Below are 18,072 nucleotides of genomic sequence, written 5' to 3' on the forward strand. Positions count from 1 at the left end.
ACGAGTTTCGAAGTCATAAAAAATATAAGCCTTGCTAGGTTCCTTGGGGTGCAGGGGCTGTATGAAACAGAACTGTATCCCCTGGTCATGCAGTGGAGCTCTGCAATCCTTGCATCGTAAGGGTGCACATTTGTGATCGTCTATGGGACCGATAATGTCGTACCGTCTGTTACATAGTTTGCAATATTTTATAACATCGCATGGGGGTTTGTCTCTGCCAAGCGGAGTCTTCTTGTGCATGTCGTAACAGTGCTTTGAATTACAAAAGCGCCGACAATCGTGACAGTGAATGATTCTTTTAGGGTATTTGTAGCATTCTTGGTCAAAACAAATGTTACAGACATGTTTACAATGGTGATTTTGGATTTTTGAATATCCTTTGTAGCAGAATTGACAAACGTAGGAAGCGCCTATGAACGCAGACAGATTGAGAATCATGTAGTAATGCTCGTCGTGCAAATAAAGAAATACAGTTTTAGGATGAATTTCTGTATTATTTTTGAACGTTTCTAACGCTCCTGCACTTGTCCTGTAAAATACGACAATTTTGATGCCTAACAGATCTTCAAATTTCGCAATATCATGAAGACCGATCTTGTCCTGGATCGAAAATCCTGCGTCATTGTGAATGACGGTTGCCCGACTTTCTAATTCGCTCTCGGGTAATTGCGGGTCGAGAAAGCGGGCTAGACAGATAGATAGGCACAATTTATTGCATATATTTATAGGACAGAATAGACTCGACTTTTTTCGTTTAATCACCTGTTGAAGTGGAACATCTGTGAGTTTACGCCTCTGCCCCCCACCACCATGTCTGTTCATGACCACGCTGACTACGATTTCAACAGTATCGTCATATAATAACTGATCATCGCTCTGTAAAATGTTTTCGATTTGATCTGTAAAAAGTTCCACATCGTAATTATTGCCATCTGTTAAAATGGCGCTAACGGGCGATTTTAAGTTTTCACCATTCATCATTAAATTAATCACACAAGCGTCACCGCCGATAGTTCTAGCAAATGATGCGATCTCCTCAATTTTGTTGTGTAATAATACATGAAGGGCTGCCAAATCTGTAGACCTCATCTCACGCATATTCATACTCCTGCGCAATTGTATACTGTTAAACCGCGGCCTAGGGGTTATTTGATAACCATTTATGAATCCACCATGTCGTCTAAGAGCGTCGATGTTTTCACGATTTGTTTCTATCACACCTGAAGTCCGAGAATCACCGTTATTAGCCATAGAGCTAGTCGACGGGTATAATCTGTCAGAAGGGTGATCAGCGCGGGACGTCGACGGTCGCTCAGCGTCGCTATTACCGGACGGATCGCGGTTATTAGACATGGAGCTAGTAGACGGGTATACTCTGTCAGAAGGGCGATCAGCGCGGGACGTCGACGGTCGCTCAGCGTCGCTATTACCGGACGGATCGCGGTTATTAGACATGGAACTAGTAGATGGGTATACTCTGGCAGAAGGGTGATCAGCGGTGCGATCGGAAACTGTTAATGCGCCTCCGTTCTGTGTGACATTTTGACTTATAGCGTTCTGCAACAGCATACACAAATCAATGTTAGGACTTTGCTCTATTTCCGATTCTAATTGCTGTAAATCATGAGTATTTTCAAGATTACCGCTATTGAATGTAATTTCAGTCAAATTTGGATGCTGATCTATCAATCGTTGTAATATATCGCACAAGTCATGGGGTGGTACTGTGTGCATTTCTATAGCTTTCTGCAACAGGTCTACCAGAGATTGGTCTGTATGACATCTATGGACACTGCCGACATCCATTGTAATATATATATATGTATATATATATATATATATATATATATATATATATATATATATATAGTTCTTTTATGTATAGTTCTTTATATATATATACATATATATATATATATATATATATATATATATATATATATATATAGTTACAATAGCAACAATGATGGTAAAAAGATAGTAAATCTATGAGGATATATAAATCACAATCACATCATAACATTTACGATTACAAACAGAAGGCTGCACACACAAATTAGTCGGTACATAGAAAAAGCTACATATCAAGTATAGGACAAGACCACAATTCAAATGGCATACCACCTAGAGAAAGTACGAATCAAGTGTAGGAAAAGACTGATTCAAAATGGTCGTTTACAAAAACTACAAATCAAAATGTCATGGTACATAGAAAAAGGTAAAAAGATAGTAAACCTATGAGGAAATATAAATCACAATCACATCATAGCATATATGATTACAAACAGAAGGTCACACACATATTAGTTGGTACATAGAAAAAACTACATATCGAGTATAGGAAAAGACTACGATTCAAGATGACCGTTTACAAAAACTACGAATCAAAATGTCATGGTACATAGAAAGAACTACAAATCATGTGTAGGAGAAGACTATGAGTACAATTAAAAAATATCAGCAAAAGATTACATACAAATGATAATATGAAATAAATCATGAGACATTGAAAGTATATAGCATACAACAGAGTGTAGGTAGGTACAGCATGCATAAACGGAACAGTATTAATATAGAAAATTACAAAAGCGTTGTCTTATCGATGCTGAAGACGTCCATTAATTGCACACAGCAACTGTACGATCAGTGTTCTCTCTCTTAGCTGCGATTGTAATATCTCTCGTACCGAAGAGTGATTTTCAGACATTTGCTCTTGCAACCGCTGCAGACGAATCTCTATTGACTGGTGTAGATTGTCTTGAAGCTCATGAAGTCTGGCGTCCACACTGCTATTTATTTCAGCGAAGAATGCCTCTTGCCTATTAAGAATCTCATTGTACATAGAGTCCTGCCTTTCAACCAACTCTTCGAACAAAGATGCAATTCTTTCATTTACAGAATCATTCCGACCATCATTACGTTGTAACTCGGACCTTAATTCTGGCTCCTCCCCGGACACGTCGTCGGAAGCGTACGGAGTCTGCCTACCCGTCTGTGCCGAATCGTCGCTGCGAACACTCGACCAATCAGCGTTTTGCCAGTCATTTATTTGAGTATCAGTCCAGTTAGCGGCATTGTCCACACCATTGGATACAGCATCTGAAAAGAATACCAGCAGTTTAAATAATTAGCAGATGAAAATTGCAATATCCATTACCATTTCAAATATTTACAGTTATAACAATCAATTTCTTTGATTTAACAAAATCATGAAAAAATATAATCTAAACACATTATGCAACCATACCTTGATCTATCTCGGGCACAGCATCGTCAGCGGATCTGACAGACTCTGCCGAGCTAACTGTATAGAATAATCAGAGGTTAAAACGTTGCGAATAAACAATGAAAAAAAAAAAAAAAAAAAAAAAAAAAAACAGGAAATAAATAGAATGAATAAATAAATACAAAATAAAATAAATAAATAAAAATTAAATTAAATTAAAAGATTGCATAAATAAAAAAATAAAATAAATAAATAAGTAAATAAATAAATAGAATAAACAAATGAATAAACAAATAATTAAATTATAAAACATTACATAAATAAAAATTAAATAAATAAATAAATAAATGAATAAATAAATAAATAAATAATTGATGAACAAAATAATTATAAATACATAAATAAACTAATAAAAAATAACCAATAGATAAATAAATAACCTATAAATAAATAAAATATTAATAATAACAACAATTAGAAATATATTTATCATAATAAATATATTAAACGAATAAATTGCACCAAAAGTTGTAAGCATATTATCTTACGGATAATTTAATATTTTAATAATTAATTACCTGTATGTGAATTTGCTCTCTGTGATGGTTGGACTGATACAACCGTCCTTTTCTTTCTCAAGGGGCTATGTGATGGATTTATGCTATTGGTAGCGTTGCTAGGCCAGCACGGTCATCACTTTCACCCTCGTCCTGAGTCAGGTCCACGAAATTAGGTTGTGTAATTACACGAAGCAACTCTAGAAAATAAAGAAAATAAGTTCTCATCATACAAATCAGAGTATTTAGCTACAGGTAACAGTTACAAACAAAAACTGATACTGCTCCGTTCACAATTAGAACAAGTGTAGAAAGTCAAAAGAAATATCGAATAAAAAAAAAAAAAAAAAAAAAAAATATATATATATATATATATATATATATATATATATATACATATATATATATATATATATATATATATATATATATATATATATACAGCTTTTGTCTTACCATTCTGGGTACCCGTTTCCCAAATGAGTTGCACCTCTGTTATAAATAATGAAAAACAACTATGTTGTAGGCATACTTATTTAAAAATATATACATAGTCAGAAGAAAGATTCATTTTAAAAGTATAAAATAAATAAGTTACCGTTTTGTGAGACTTCCCCTTCAATCATGCGGACATCTTCTATAGATAAAAATAAGAAAAAAGTAATTCAGCATGTGGCTCTGTGTAAACATCACCGCTGACTCCGAAGCATAATAGCTGATACTCGAATACGTTACAAAAGTACATGCTGTTTAGTTAGAAAATTAAGTTTAAAAGTATGAAATATCTACTTAACCGTTTTGCGAAGCTGGGTCCTCAACCATAGGTACATTATCTATAGATAAGCACAGGTATTCTAGCTGAGGTATTTAAAAATTAAAAATGGATGAATAGTCTCAAAGAACTTAATCCAGTGTATGGCTCTGCGCTAATATCTCTGACTTTGGTCCATAACAACAGATGTTCGAATACCGACCAAAAGAGCCAAATTTGTAGTTTAAAGTTAATCTTTACATGTATAAATAAATTACTTTACCACCATTTTCATCGATCAGTTGTGCTGCCACTACAAAAATAAAAAACAATAAAATGAAAATCATATTCTCGCGTAACATTATCCGTGTATTAAACATCGGAAAAGAGATTTACTTACATTTATTAATCTGGCTAAAAGCATTTTTCTCCGTGTATCCTATAAGATTAAATCTATTAAAATAGAGAGCAAATGGAAAATGTCTAATCAACCCTTTAATCCTTAAATTCAAATTATATCTGATTTTTTAATAAATAATTTAAACTCACCTTGGCGTTCCATAGCGTCTCAGGGAAAATACAAGCTCAGTCGTTCAAAATACGATCAGAAAATGAATAGATCTCAGAAGGGCTTGACTTTTTAAACCGTCCGGCGAGGGGCGTGTCTACTTTTATAGAGCCTAGGAGATCTCCTAGATAAATATTGCATGGCGTTTACATTTTATGGAAAAAATAGCATATTAAAGCTATTTGAGATCACCACGCAGGAGATTTGTTTTTCGTAGTGAATATTATACTTTTAAACTGTGAATAGACCAAATCTTGCGATGGTATGTATACACATTTTATAAATGTCCTCGAGAGGGCAGTCGAGCTCTACGGTGCAGATTCTCATCCTGCAGCTGTGAAAGTTCTATCAATTGTCTTATAAATATTGAGTTTTTAAAACGTTTGGATTTAAATGAAAGAATACCACATTAAGTCTTCATGAATAACTGACAAAATATTTGTTTTCATATTGAATAAACTTTAAACCGTGAACGTCACAGTACACGCGTAGGGTGTAATTTTATAAATAACCGCTAGATGGCGGCCAAGCTCTATGGTACAGTTTCTCATCCTGCAGCTGTGAAATAGTTTTGTCCTCGCTATAACATATGTGAAAACACAGCGTGTTTTCATAGCCCCTTTGAAGCTGTGATTGTATCCTGCGTGACGACAAAAACATAAGGTGCTTCGTCACGGTTAGAATAGATATTTGTTTACATACCTTAAGGACGGGTCTGTGCTGGGTAATAAAATGTTTATGGTTCTGCGGATGTCTGAATAAGCATTTAGATCACAGGGCATGCCTTTTGGGGTTAACAATCACGTAGGGTGTCGCCTAACTCACTCTGCATCTTCAGAAAAGACACAGCTCTGGTAATACTAATCGTAAATAAACAAGAACCGCCGGACAACTGATGTAAAACGAGTCTGTTTATTTAAACATTAAAGTAATATCGTTCAGTCGTAGCTAAGGGATGTAGTGCATTTAAAACGTTTTCTCTACTTATCCACTGTATCTTTTGCAGCGGACCGAAATGACAGGAACATGCGTACACACATGCATGCTGTTAAAGAGAGTGAAATAGAGGTGTCAAATAGGGTGTCAAATTTCATTTGCGACCTGCACCAGATGACAGACAAGTAATACTTTATCTCTGACTCAAAAAAATGTCATGCTTCTATACAAAATCTTTGAGCTAGTCAGCGAGTATTGGCATTAGATTATTATTATAATTATTATTATTATCTAATGGCATCAATAAAGCTTCAATAAAGCCGCAATGAGGTGTTGGGACTATTGGCGGACCCTGATTGGCGGTGATTCTGACAGTGAAAGTATAGCCCTACACCAAGCACAAACGGTAAATCCTTTGAGTGTTCATCGCGAAATTAGCAGGCGCGCTAGACATGTAGTTTTGTCTTCTGACCGTGTGCCTCTGCAATCGGGGCGACAGTATTGTAGTGGAGACTTTGTCTAATGCCATTGGGTATGTTAGATAAGGTCAAAGTATTAATAGGACAGTTAGGGGGCAGCGTGGAGGCAGGGTGGGGAGTCGCAATGACAATGACAGTAGTCTGAGCTGTGCACACTCGGCGCGCGTGCGAGAGTCAGATCTGGCCACGGTTCTCATAGCAGTAGCAGAGGCGATGTGACACGGAGCATAGCTTTTGAACTAAACAGGTCTTGTCTACTTGTGTTTGTGTGTCATATGAATAATATATATGTGACCCATGCACGGAATCAGAGTGCCTGCTGTATGTAGTAAATTGAAAATCTCTACAGCAAAAGGCCAGCCGCTACATGCATTCGGTTTGTTTCTACCATTTATTAGTAATGATTTACACAATGTATTTTGTTTAAAGCGCTATATAAATAAAGGTGACTTGACTTGACTTCCGAGAGGGGCTTAATTTTGACATCCAGCACAAAATTGCCACACACGCCCTACCGCAAGACCTGGAGGGCTTTATGGATCTGGCCACTCGAGTTGAGCGCCGCCTCCATTTGCGTCAGCGACACTTGGCTCAACGCCCATCATTGAAGGTAGAAGAACAGTCTTTCAAGGCTCAATGTCTGCCTCAATCATCCTTAATGGAACCTGAGCCCATGCAGTTGGGGCGACTTCGACTATCTGCTCATGAGAAACAACAGAGATTGATGCAGGGTCTCTGCCTCTATTGTGGGAGGCCAGGCCACTTTGCTCAAGCATGCCCGTTAAAAGCCAAAGCCCACTAGTCAACTGGGTAGTCCTAGTGGGTGTTTCTCCTCTCTTCTCCCCCAAGTTGCGTACCCAGTTGCCTGCCACCATTATATACCAAGGCTCTGTCCACTCCTGCAAGGCTCTTATTGACTCTGGCACCGAGGCCAGCTTCCTGGACTACAGTACTGCCAAGGACTGGGGCATTCCTGCTGTTCCTCTCTCCTCTCCCGTCACTGTCTGGGGTCTCTCTGGTCAGCCTATAGCCACTATCACCCACTCCACCCCTCGTGTAAGTCTTGTTGTCTCAGGCAATCACCATGTCACCTGGTCCTTCCCTTTGGGCTTACTAACGCTCCTGCTGTCTTCCAGGGCATGGTCAATAGTGTGTTGGGAGACATGATTAATCGATTTGTCTTTGTGTACCTCAACGATATTCTCATCTTCTCTCCATCCTTTCAGGTACACACTCAGCACGTGCGTCAGGTCCTCCAACGGCTGCTGGAGAACCAGCTTTATGTCAAAGTGGAGAAGTGCGACTTCCACGCCAAGCCAGTCTCGTTCCTGGGTTATAAAGTCTCAGATGGGGAGATTAGGCCGGATCAGGCCAAGGTTGAGGCTGTCGCCAAGTGGCCAGTCCCCAACTCCAAGAAGGCTCTGCAGCGTTTCTTGGGCTTTGCCAACTTCTACCGGCGATTCATCAGGAACTTTGGCCAGGTAGCTGCACCCTTTACAGCGCTCACCTCCATCAAGGTAGCATTCACCTGGAATGATCGGGCTCAGGAGGCCTTTGATAATTTAAATTCCCTATTTATCTCTGCTCCTGTTCTCTCTGTTCCAGATCCTGAACAGCAATTCATTGTTGAGGTGGATGCGTCTGAGGTTGGGGTAGGCGCAGTCTTGTCCCAACACTCCAGTAAGGATGGGAAGGTGCACCCCTGTGCATATTTTTCCCCATCGCCTTAACCCTGCAGAACGAAATTACGACATTGGCTACCGTGAGCTGTTGGTGGTGAGGTTGGCCCTGGGTGAATGGCGTCACTGGTTGGAGGGGTCGGTGCTGCCCTTCTTGGTCTTGACGGATCACAAGAATTTAGAATATGTCTGTTCGCCCAAGAGGCTTAGTCTGTGCCAGGCTCGCTGGGTACTCTTCATTGACCTAGATTTTCTCTCTGGCTTGCCCCGTTCGAGAGGTTACGCTGTTATTCTTATGGTGGTGGATCGCTTCTCTAAGGTGGCTCATTTTGTGCCCCTACCTAAACTCCCCTCTGCCAAGGAGACAGCCCAACTGGTAATTGACCACGTCTTCCGGAACCATGGTCTTCCGGTAGACGTCTGGAACGAGGATCTCGAACGAGTTCTCCTTTGCCTGGCATTCCGCAATCCTGCCTCTTGGAGCCAACAGTTCACTTGGATTGAGTATTCCCATAATACTCTTCCAGTGGCATCCACAGGTTTGTCACCCTTTGAATGTTCAGTTGGTTACCAACCCCCTTTATTTCCTTCTCAGGAACCCCGATGCTGCAGTGCCATCTGCCCTAGCCTTTGTCCAGAGATGTCATAGTGTCTGGAAGAAGGCTAGAAAGGCCCTCGTCCAGGCCTCCAGATGGACTAAGGCAGCAGCTGATCGTCACCGGATTCCGGCGCCACGTTATGTCTGTGGTCAGAAGGTATGGCTGTCTACCAAGGACCTGCCTCTCAAGGCTGTCTCTCGCAAATTGGCACCCAGGTTCATTGGTCCATACCAGATCACTAAAGTCCTTAATCCGGCTGCGATACAGCTCAAGTTGCCCTCCTCTCTTGGTCGGGTGCACCCTGTTTTTCATGTATCCAGGGTTAAGCCTGTTTTCAGATACTCCCTTAATACCAACATTTCATCCCCTCCTCCCCCTCGTCTAGTGGATGGTTCTCCTTTCTATTATGTTAGGAGATTACTAGATGTTCGTCGCCGTGGCAGGGGCTTCCAATACCTGGTGGACTGGGAGGGCTACGGTCCGGAGGAGAGGAGTTGGGTTCCGGCTCAGGATATTCTGGATCTGTTGCTGATCGATGACTTCCGCCGGAGACATAGTAAGCCCCTCCCTTAAGTCGCCAGGTGGCGCTCCTTAGGGGAGGGGGTACTGTCACGATCTCGGTGGGGTCTTAGGCTTTTATTGCCCTGGAGCACATGGCTTTTGTTTTGATGGCTCGCCAGGTGTTTCATGGTCTCCGCTGTTCTCTCCGCCCATCTTGTTACCCCAGATTAACATGTTCCTCCTCACCTGCAACCTGTTCTGCACTTATTATCTTCCCTTTATCATGCCCTTGTGTTTGCTGTCCTGTGTCAGTCCATAAGCATTGTTTGAAGCTCTAATCTTCTCCTTGCCTACCGAGTTTTTTGAACCTGCTTTATTAATTTGCTGTTTCCCTGTCTTGTCGGTCTGGTGTCCCTGTCTTTGCCCCCTTTGTCTGCCTGGCACCTCAAGGACTCTGGGGAGTTTTTTTGCCTGTATGGTATTTCTCGCTTGCTGAGGCCAGCATCCACTATACAGCCGAGTCTACTCACCTCTCTCCCGGCCTTGACGTTGGCTGTCGGCGGGCTCGTCACTTCTCTTCGCCGCTGTCTGACGGATACCGGTGAAGTTTCCCCACTGGTCTTCCTCACGGAGTGCTGGCGGTCTTGTTTCTCTGATTAGTCCTCAGCTTAAATAAACACTTATTCATTCATCCGCTGTTGGATCCTGGTCTTGTTTTCACATGGTGTGCATAATCCAATTTTATTGGACAATTATGATAGAATATATAACTATTACGTTTACAGAACCATCATAAATTTAATAAATACATGAAAAAAATATATACTTTTAGAAGTAGAGCTTAAAAAAAGCTGCTGTATTTATTTACTTTTATTTTGTTTTATGTTGTTGAAAAAGTAATCATCTTGTTCTGATCAAACTGATTTGAACGCTGCTGACATCATAACTGAGACTTCTTTATTTTAAAAACTTCTCTGTAGCACTTGAACAAACCAACAACCCTTAAGTCAATCTTCTGGCTTAACCAATAGCATGATTTTGGGATGAGATTACTTGATAACAATAAAAGTGGGAAAAGTTTTGGAAATAATCTTATATTATTTTAATTATTTATTTTATTTATATTTTGTCAATAATGTATGATATTAGTAGTGTTGCACATATGGCACACATCAGCTAGTCTAATATTATACATAGCACCCAGTATTATTCCAGTAAAAGACAATTACAATATTTTCTGAAAAGAAAAAGAAAAACTCTGAAACTGCTCTAAAAAGTTTCAAATGTTAAACCCCTGAGAGTAAATCCCTGACGGACAGTGGTCTATTTGGTCTAGTTTGATTGTTCACTTGGATTGAGTATTCCCATAATACTCTTCCAGTGGCATCCACAGGTTTGTCACCCTTTGAATGTTCAGTTGGTTACCAACCCCCTTTATTTCCTTCTCAGGAACCCCGATGCTGCAGTGCCATCTGCCCTAGCCTTTGTCCAGAGATGTCATAGTGTCTGGAAGAAGGCTAGAAAGGCCCTCATCCAGGCCTCCAGATGGACTAAGGCAGCAGCTGATCGTCACCGGATTCCGGCGCCGTGTTATGTCTGTGGTCAGAAGGTATGGCTGTCTACCAAGGACCTGCCTCTCAAGGCTGTCTCTCGCAAATTGGCACCCAGGTTCATTGGTCCATACCAGATCACTAAAGTCCTTAATCCGGCTGCGATACAGCTCAAGTTGCCCTCCTCTCTTGGTCGGGTGCACCCTGTTTTTCATGTATCCAGGGTTAAGCCTGTTTTCAGGTACTCCCTTAATACCAACATTTCATCCCCTCCCCTCCTCCCCCTCGTCTAGTGGATGGTTCTCCTTTCTATTATGTTAGGAGATTACTAGATGTTCGTCGCCGTGGCAGGGGCTTCCAATACCTGGTGGACTGGGAGGGCTACGGTCCGGAGGAGAGGAGTTGGGTTCCGGCTCAGGATATTCTGGATCTGTCGCTGATCGATGACTTCCGCCGGAGACATAGTAAGCCCCTCCCTTAAGTCGCCAGGTGGCGCTCCTTGGGGGAGGGGGTACTGTCACGATCTCGGTGGGGTCTTAGGCTTTTATTGCCCTGGAGCACATGGCTTTTTGTTTTGATGGCTCGCCAGGTGTTTCACGGTCTCCGCTGTTCTTAAATCCCTGACGGACAGTGGTCTATTTGGTCTAGTTTGATTATTACCATTTATTACCGAGTTAACATTTTTTTTCTAATTGCCTTGATTATTATATTTCTTTCAATCAAATGTATGGACAATTTTGAGATCTGACACAGATTGTTCTGAATTCACAGTTTCTATCACAAATAAAGCCAAGTGCTAATTGGTTATTGTCACGTCTGAGCACTTCATATTTTGATGTGACAGAATCTCTAGTAGATTTACTGGAACAGATCTTTCATTTTGCATTTCAAAACTTGACAACTTTGAGATGAAATACATTACAATTTAATTTAGTAACACCATTATTTACTGGGTGCTGTAGTGTATTCAAGCATATTTGGATGAAACAAAGGAGCTGATGGGCATGTGATTGATTTGGGCTACATCCCAATTTACATTCTATACATCCTAAATAGAATGACTGTTAGATTAAAATTGCATCACAAATCACTTTAATAAAATACAAACGTGTTAAATATAAACTACATTTATATATCAAACATCGCGTTAGTTCAGTAAGGCCATGTTAGTCACGCTTGCATCAGCTGACAGTCAGCTTTTCCTTACGTGTACCAATCCAGTCTTGACACCTATCACCTGCGGTCTATTTAAATTCCCATTATTCAGTGTCTCTTCAATCGCATTGCTGCTTGCAATTAACTCCCTCCTCCAACCCCAACTCCACCAACTGAACCCGAAATCCGATCTAACTTGTTCTTTCTTTACAGTGTCTTCATTGGAAGCAGTCTCTATGACATTTTGTTTACAACTGATGTAATTGTGAATTGTAATTATATATATATATATGCTTATAATGGTTCTGTTCTGTACCCCAGAGGGGTTTGTCTTGCTGCTCTCCCCGCTCTGTCCAAGCATGGCTGCATGGACAGGCATGTGGAGTGTTGGCCAGAACATAACCATACCAGCAACACTAACTGTATGCAATTATAATTATCATAAATATACTTGACGGAAGTGGTCCTGATTGAAAAAAAAAAAAATAAATAAAAAAAAAAAAAAAAAAAAAAAATATATATATATTTATATATATATATATATTTATTTTTCCGTAAGAGCTCTTTAAACCTGTTCATTCACCACTGGCTAAAAATGTTGGGGAAAAAAGATTATTATATTTTTTTTTTTATAAGGCTGACACTTTTCAGAAAACGTCAAAGCTCTTGTGATGGTTCCACTCCTTTTGTCTCTCAGATTTAGACTAAGCCTCTAGTTTTCCAGAATCTTTCCCCCCATCCTAATGAGGCAGGGCTAGTATTTGAGGACAGACCAACTTGCCCCTGCGGATCTTCCAACACACTTCCCTTCTTATCATATGAACTCCAGTTTTCAATGGAGAAAGAGACTCTAAGAGCCTGTTGGCTAACTAAGAATTTGACAGTGCTTATGATCAGCCTGAAATCGTGACATGGGGCATAAATCTCCCAAATCTCCATGAGAGACAAAATGCACTGTGGTATCAAACGCAGACAAAAAGGACAGATTGGACTGTTCCATTCCAAAATCACAGCTATACCCCATTCTATTCCTTATTAAAATGTATTAATAAAATCCAGAATTTATAAAACGGGAAACAAAAGAATTGCAAGTGAATAGACTTTAGAGATTTTGTTGGCTCTTTTGGGACTGATGATGAAAAGATAACAGATGCAGGCAGTAGAGAATAATAAATTAATTAGAGCTGTACCAATTAATAATTTAAATTCATTCACCATACATCCATTAATAGAACATTACTTATTTATGTACAGTATGTACTTTATTCTCTCTCTCTCTCTCTCTCTCTCTCTCTCTCTATATATATATATATATATATATATATACATAGTGACAAGATAGGGCTTGCTCTATTACATATGTGTGTGTGTGTGTGTGTGTGTGTGTGTGTGGTGTGTGTGTGTGCTCATTCTGTCTGTGAACATTGATATTTTGGGTTAGTTTGTCTACTATTATAATATTTATTAATAATTTGAATTACCTTTTTTTCAGTTTTAATTTTAATTTTATTATGTGCATTTGTCATTATATATATATATATATATATATATATATATATATATATATTAACATTTTGTTCGTTTTTTTATTTATTTAATTTTAGTAGCTTCAGTTTAAATGTATTTATTTCAGTTAGTTGTAGGCAACATTTATAAATTTAAAATTTTCTACAATTTACATTTTATTTTATTCCACCTTTATTTCAGTTACTGAGAAAATACTTTTAATAGTTTGTTATAATGATAACACTGGGTTAGAAAAAAAAAATTCTGCATAAATGAAGTTTCTTTTTAAAGAAGGCCACTGATTTATAACCAGTGCAGATAATATCTTTGTTCAACACATTAATTAGGCCTTACTAATACAATGCTATAGAAATATGGGGTATTTAAAACTGTATTGGACCTGACTGCTTAATACTGTGGCATATGCTGCAGCATACGTTACCTGTGCTATAATAAACAGCTGGATAGAGATTTAGAAATGCTTCGTGTTTAGTTAATACCAGGTTTATTTTAACTTTTGTCAGTTTTCAAGGAATAAAAACAACAAAGTAATGTTGTTGTTCCTGAGATTGTTAATTGTTTTTTCACCAAAACGACAGCCCCTGACATCACTACCGGCGCGACTATGGATAAATAGGTGCCGGGAGAACACGTCATTCACTTATTCGTCTGAAGCTTGCGTCCAAAGCATGTAAGGGAGCTAGAGGACGCAATGTCTTATTCCCTACTAAGGGAACCATGGCTGAGACGTTCCCTTTCAAGGGAACTTTGAACTACGTCCTCTAGGGGTCACTATGAGGAACATTTTACCCACGCCTCCATGCTGAGGGGAGTGTACGCCAGGATCATGGCGAACACTAAAGTACCAACTCTACCATTTCCATGGGAGTTACCCCGGGACGTTAGATGGCTGTCCGTGACATTACCCCTTATGCCCAAAAGCCTAGGCTACATACCAACCTTACTCATTAGGGCTTCGGCCCGGGGTAGAGCTGAAGGCTTGAAATCAAGAAAGATTCCTTTAAAGGGATATGGCAAAAAAAACGTCTTGCCTTTCACACAGGGGCTACTGCTTGCTCTTGCATAAGCTTGCTGAAGGAGCTGTCTCAACAGATCCCTAGTAGCAACACCCTGTTTAGATAGGTATCCGAGGATACATAGGTGGAGTAGCGCCCAAGGTGAATGGGGCTTTACCAACTCAAGAAAGGGAACGAAGCAACCGTGCGAAGCCCTCACCATATAGGATTTTAGAAAGAACGCAGAGCACTAGCGTGCGAACTTACCACAGTGTGGATTTCAGAAAGTGCACAAAGAGTTCACATGCACACTTATCGTAACATGGATTTTAAATACTGTTCTAAGGAGGGGGCTCTCGTGGCACTCTGATAGAGCAGCTCCTAGGTGGAATGGTGCATTCAAAACCATATGTTTGAGAGTCATTAACTCGATCTGTGGAAATAATGCTGGCGCACTCTGGGGAAAGAACAGAGAACTCAATCTCACATGAGAGGAGAACTCTGAACTCACTGGCTGAGTGGAGCCCAAGGAACCAAGGTCTAACCATCTCAAGAAAGGGAACAAAGCTGAGCGCGTAACCCTTACCATACAGGATTTACCATACAGTGTGCAAAGTGTTCAACGTGTACACTCGCCACCATGTGATTTTCAGAAAGTATACAGAGCATAGCGTGTGTACTTAAAGGTTCCTAAGCATCGCAGAGGTGCTGAACCGCACGGGAGAGGCAAGCTAAAATTTACAAACCTCTGGTGAGGGGAGCATCACCTGTGGCAGCATACACAAGAAGACTTCCGTAACTGCCACCTCCACTTCCCACTTGACACATCAGCAACAACCAAGGACATCCAGCCTTGCAGTGCTGTGCCGGGCCTGATGATCAAGAAGGCTCCCGCAGAAAACCAGTGATCTGTCAGCCCGATACCAGAAACATGAAGCTGGAATCAGGGCTATCATACTGTCTGGACATAATGCCAACGAGTGTTTAGTAAACACTGTAATTGAGCACTGCAAAGAAACCCACAGAAGATTAGTACACTCATAACCACCAGCAATTTGATACATATACAAGAATATACTGAATAGATCATACTGACCCACCCTGGTTCCTGTGCCTGAGCCCTGCTCAAGGGGCAACTCCCTTTAGTCTGGACCATCAGTAAGTTGGAAAGATTCCTTTAAAGGGATATGGCAAAAAAAACGTCTTGCCTTTCACACAGGGGCTACTGCTTGCTCTTGCATAAGCTTGCTGAAGGAGCTGTCTCAACAGATCCCTAGTAAGACTTCCGTAACTGCCACCTCCACTTCCCACTTGACACATCAGCAACAACCAAGGACATCCAGCCTTGCAGTGCTGTGCCGGGCCTGATGATCAAGAAGGCTCCCGCAGAAAACCAGTGATCTGTCAGCCCGATACCAGAAACATGAAGCTGGAATCAGGGCTATCATACTGTCTGGACATAATGCCAACGAGTGTTTAGTAAACACTGTAATTGAGCACTGCAAAGAAACCCACAGAAGATTAGTACACTCATAACCACCAGCAATTTGATACATATACAAGAATATACTGAATAGATCATACTGACCCACCCTGGTTCCTGTGCCTGAGCCCTGCTCAAGGGGCAACTCCCTTTAGTCTGGACCATCAGTAAGTTGGTTAGTATGAACATAAAACTGAAACATCATAGGTCCAGCACAGAAGACTGTTATGCAAGAAGTTCCCACCTCACCTCGGTCAGGTGGAGAGCTGGTGGTTACAGGGGAATTAGGAAGGGGAGGATAAAGGCAGATAGTATAGACAGAGTATATACTAAGTATCACTCTGATTCAGACGAGAACGCTGATGCCTCGTCTGGATCACATCCCTTAGGTCTTGCCTACCTCCCCGTGACTCACGATTCCTTTTACCCATACCCGCAGGTGGGGGAGAAGCATCAGTCGCGACACTAGCCTTCTGTGCCTGTCTCTGATCCTCAGATCGAGATGGACCAGGACCCCTATGTTGTTCGGGCTCAGACCTGGACCTTCGTGGAATGAAGGATCTGAAAGCAGCTGAGCGCCCCTTTGCCTCCCTGAACTTCTCGATTAGCACCTCAACGGAGGTAACGAAAAGTGTGGAAGGCAAACCTGAGCATCGAGAACAAAACCTTTTCTTTCTTCCCGATGTCTCCCAGGTTCACCAACAGATGTCTCTCCATTACCACCATGGCCGCCATAGACCTATGGTGGAGGTGGCCTTCTTGGTAGCACAGAGAGAGGGATTTGTGGCGTGGCGCAGCTCGACTAAAGTGTGGAAGAAAAAGATGCACAACCAACGGAGAGAACTGCAGCCTATAAGGATTGTCATGCAAAATCGATTTAAGATTGAGCTTCACAAGGAATGGACTGAAACTGGGGTCAAGGCATCAAGAGCCACCACACACAGATGTGTCAAGGAATTTGGCTACAGTTGTTGTATTCCTCTTGTTAAGCCACTCCTGAACCACGGACAACATCATAGGCATCTTACCTTGGCTTAGGAGAAGAAGAACTGGACTGTTGCCCAGTGGTACAAAGACCTCTTTTCAGATGAGAGCAAGTTTTGTATACCATTAGGAAACCAAGGTCCTAGAGTCTGGAGGAAGGGTGGAGAAGCTCATAGCCCAAGTTGCTTGATGTCCAGTGTTAAGTTTCTATAGTCTGTTATGATTTGGGGTCCAATGTCATCTGCTGGTGTTGGTACATTGTTTTTTTTGAAAACCAAAGTCACTGGACCCATTTACCAAGAAAGTTTGGAGCACTTCATGCTTCCTTCTGACCAGCTTTTTGAAGATGCTGATTTCATTTTCCAGCAGGATTTGGCACCTTCCCACACTGCCAAAAGCACCAAAAGTTGGTTAAATGACCATGGTGTTGGTGTGCTCGACTGGCCCGCAAACTCACCAGACCTGGGGTATTGTCAAGAGGAAAATGCAGATGAGCTCAAGGCCTTTTTCAAAGAATCCTGGGCTTCCATACCACCCCAGCAGTGCCTCAAACTGATCACCTCCATGCCACGCTGAATTGAGGCAGTAAATAAAGCAAAAGTAGCCACTGCCAAGTATTGAGTACATATACAGTAACTGAACATACTTTCCAGAAGGCCAACAATTCACAATTTTTTCAAAATTCTAGTTTGTTGAGATGAATTGGTGGGTTTTTGTTAAATGTGAGCCAAAATCATCACAATTAAAATAACTAAAGACTTCTGCTTCAGTCTGTGTGCATTGAATTTATTTAATACACGTTTCACATTTTGAGTTGATTTTCTGAAATAAATGAACTTTTCTACAACATTCTAATTTATTGAGACACACCTGTATATTATTATTCACCATCTGTAATTTTACTTCTACATGATGCAATAATCATTATTTTCTATGCAATTACAAATAGTCTATTAAGTTAGAAAAAATGTTCCAAATAAATCCAGTTAATTTATTTAATTATTATATAATCGCTGTTGGAAAGTGTTTTCTCTACTTCCTGTTGGCCTTCTGTAGCTAATCGTAGCTCCGTGTAGCTGTTT

The sequence above is a fragment of the Carassius carassius genome, chromosome 41, assembly GCF_963082965.1.
Source record: "Carassius carassius chromosome 41, fCarCar2.1, whole genome shotgun sequence".
NCBI lineage: Eukaryota > Metazoa > Chordata > Actinopteri > Cypriniformes > Cyprinidae > Carassius > Carassius carassius.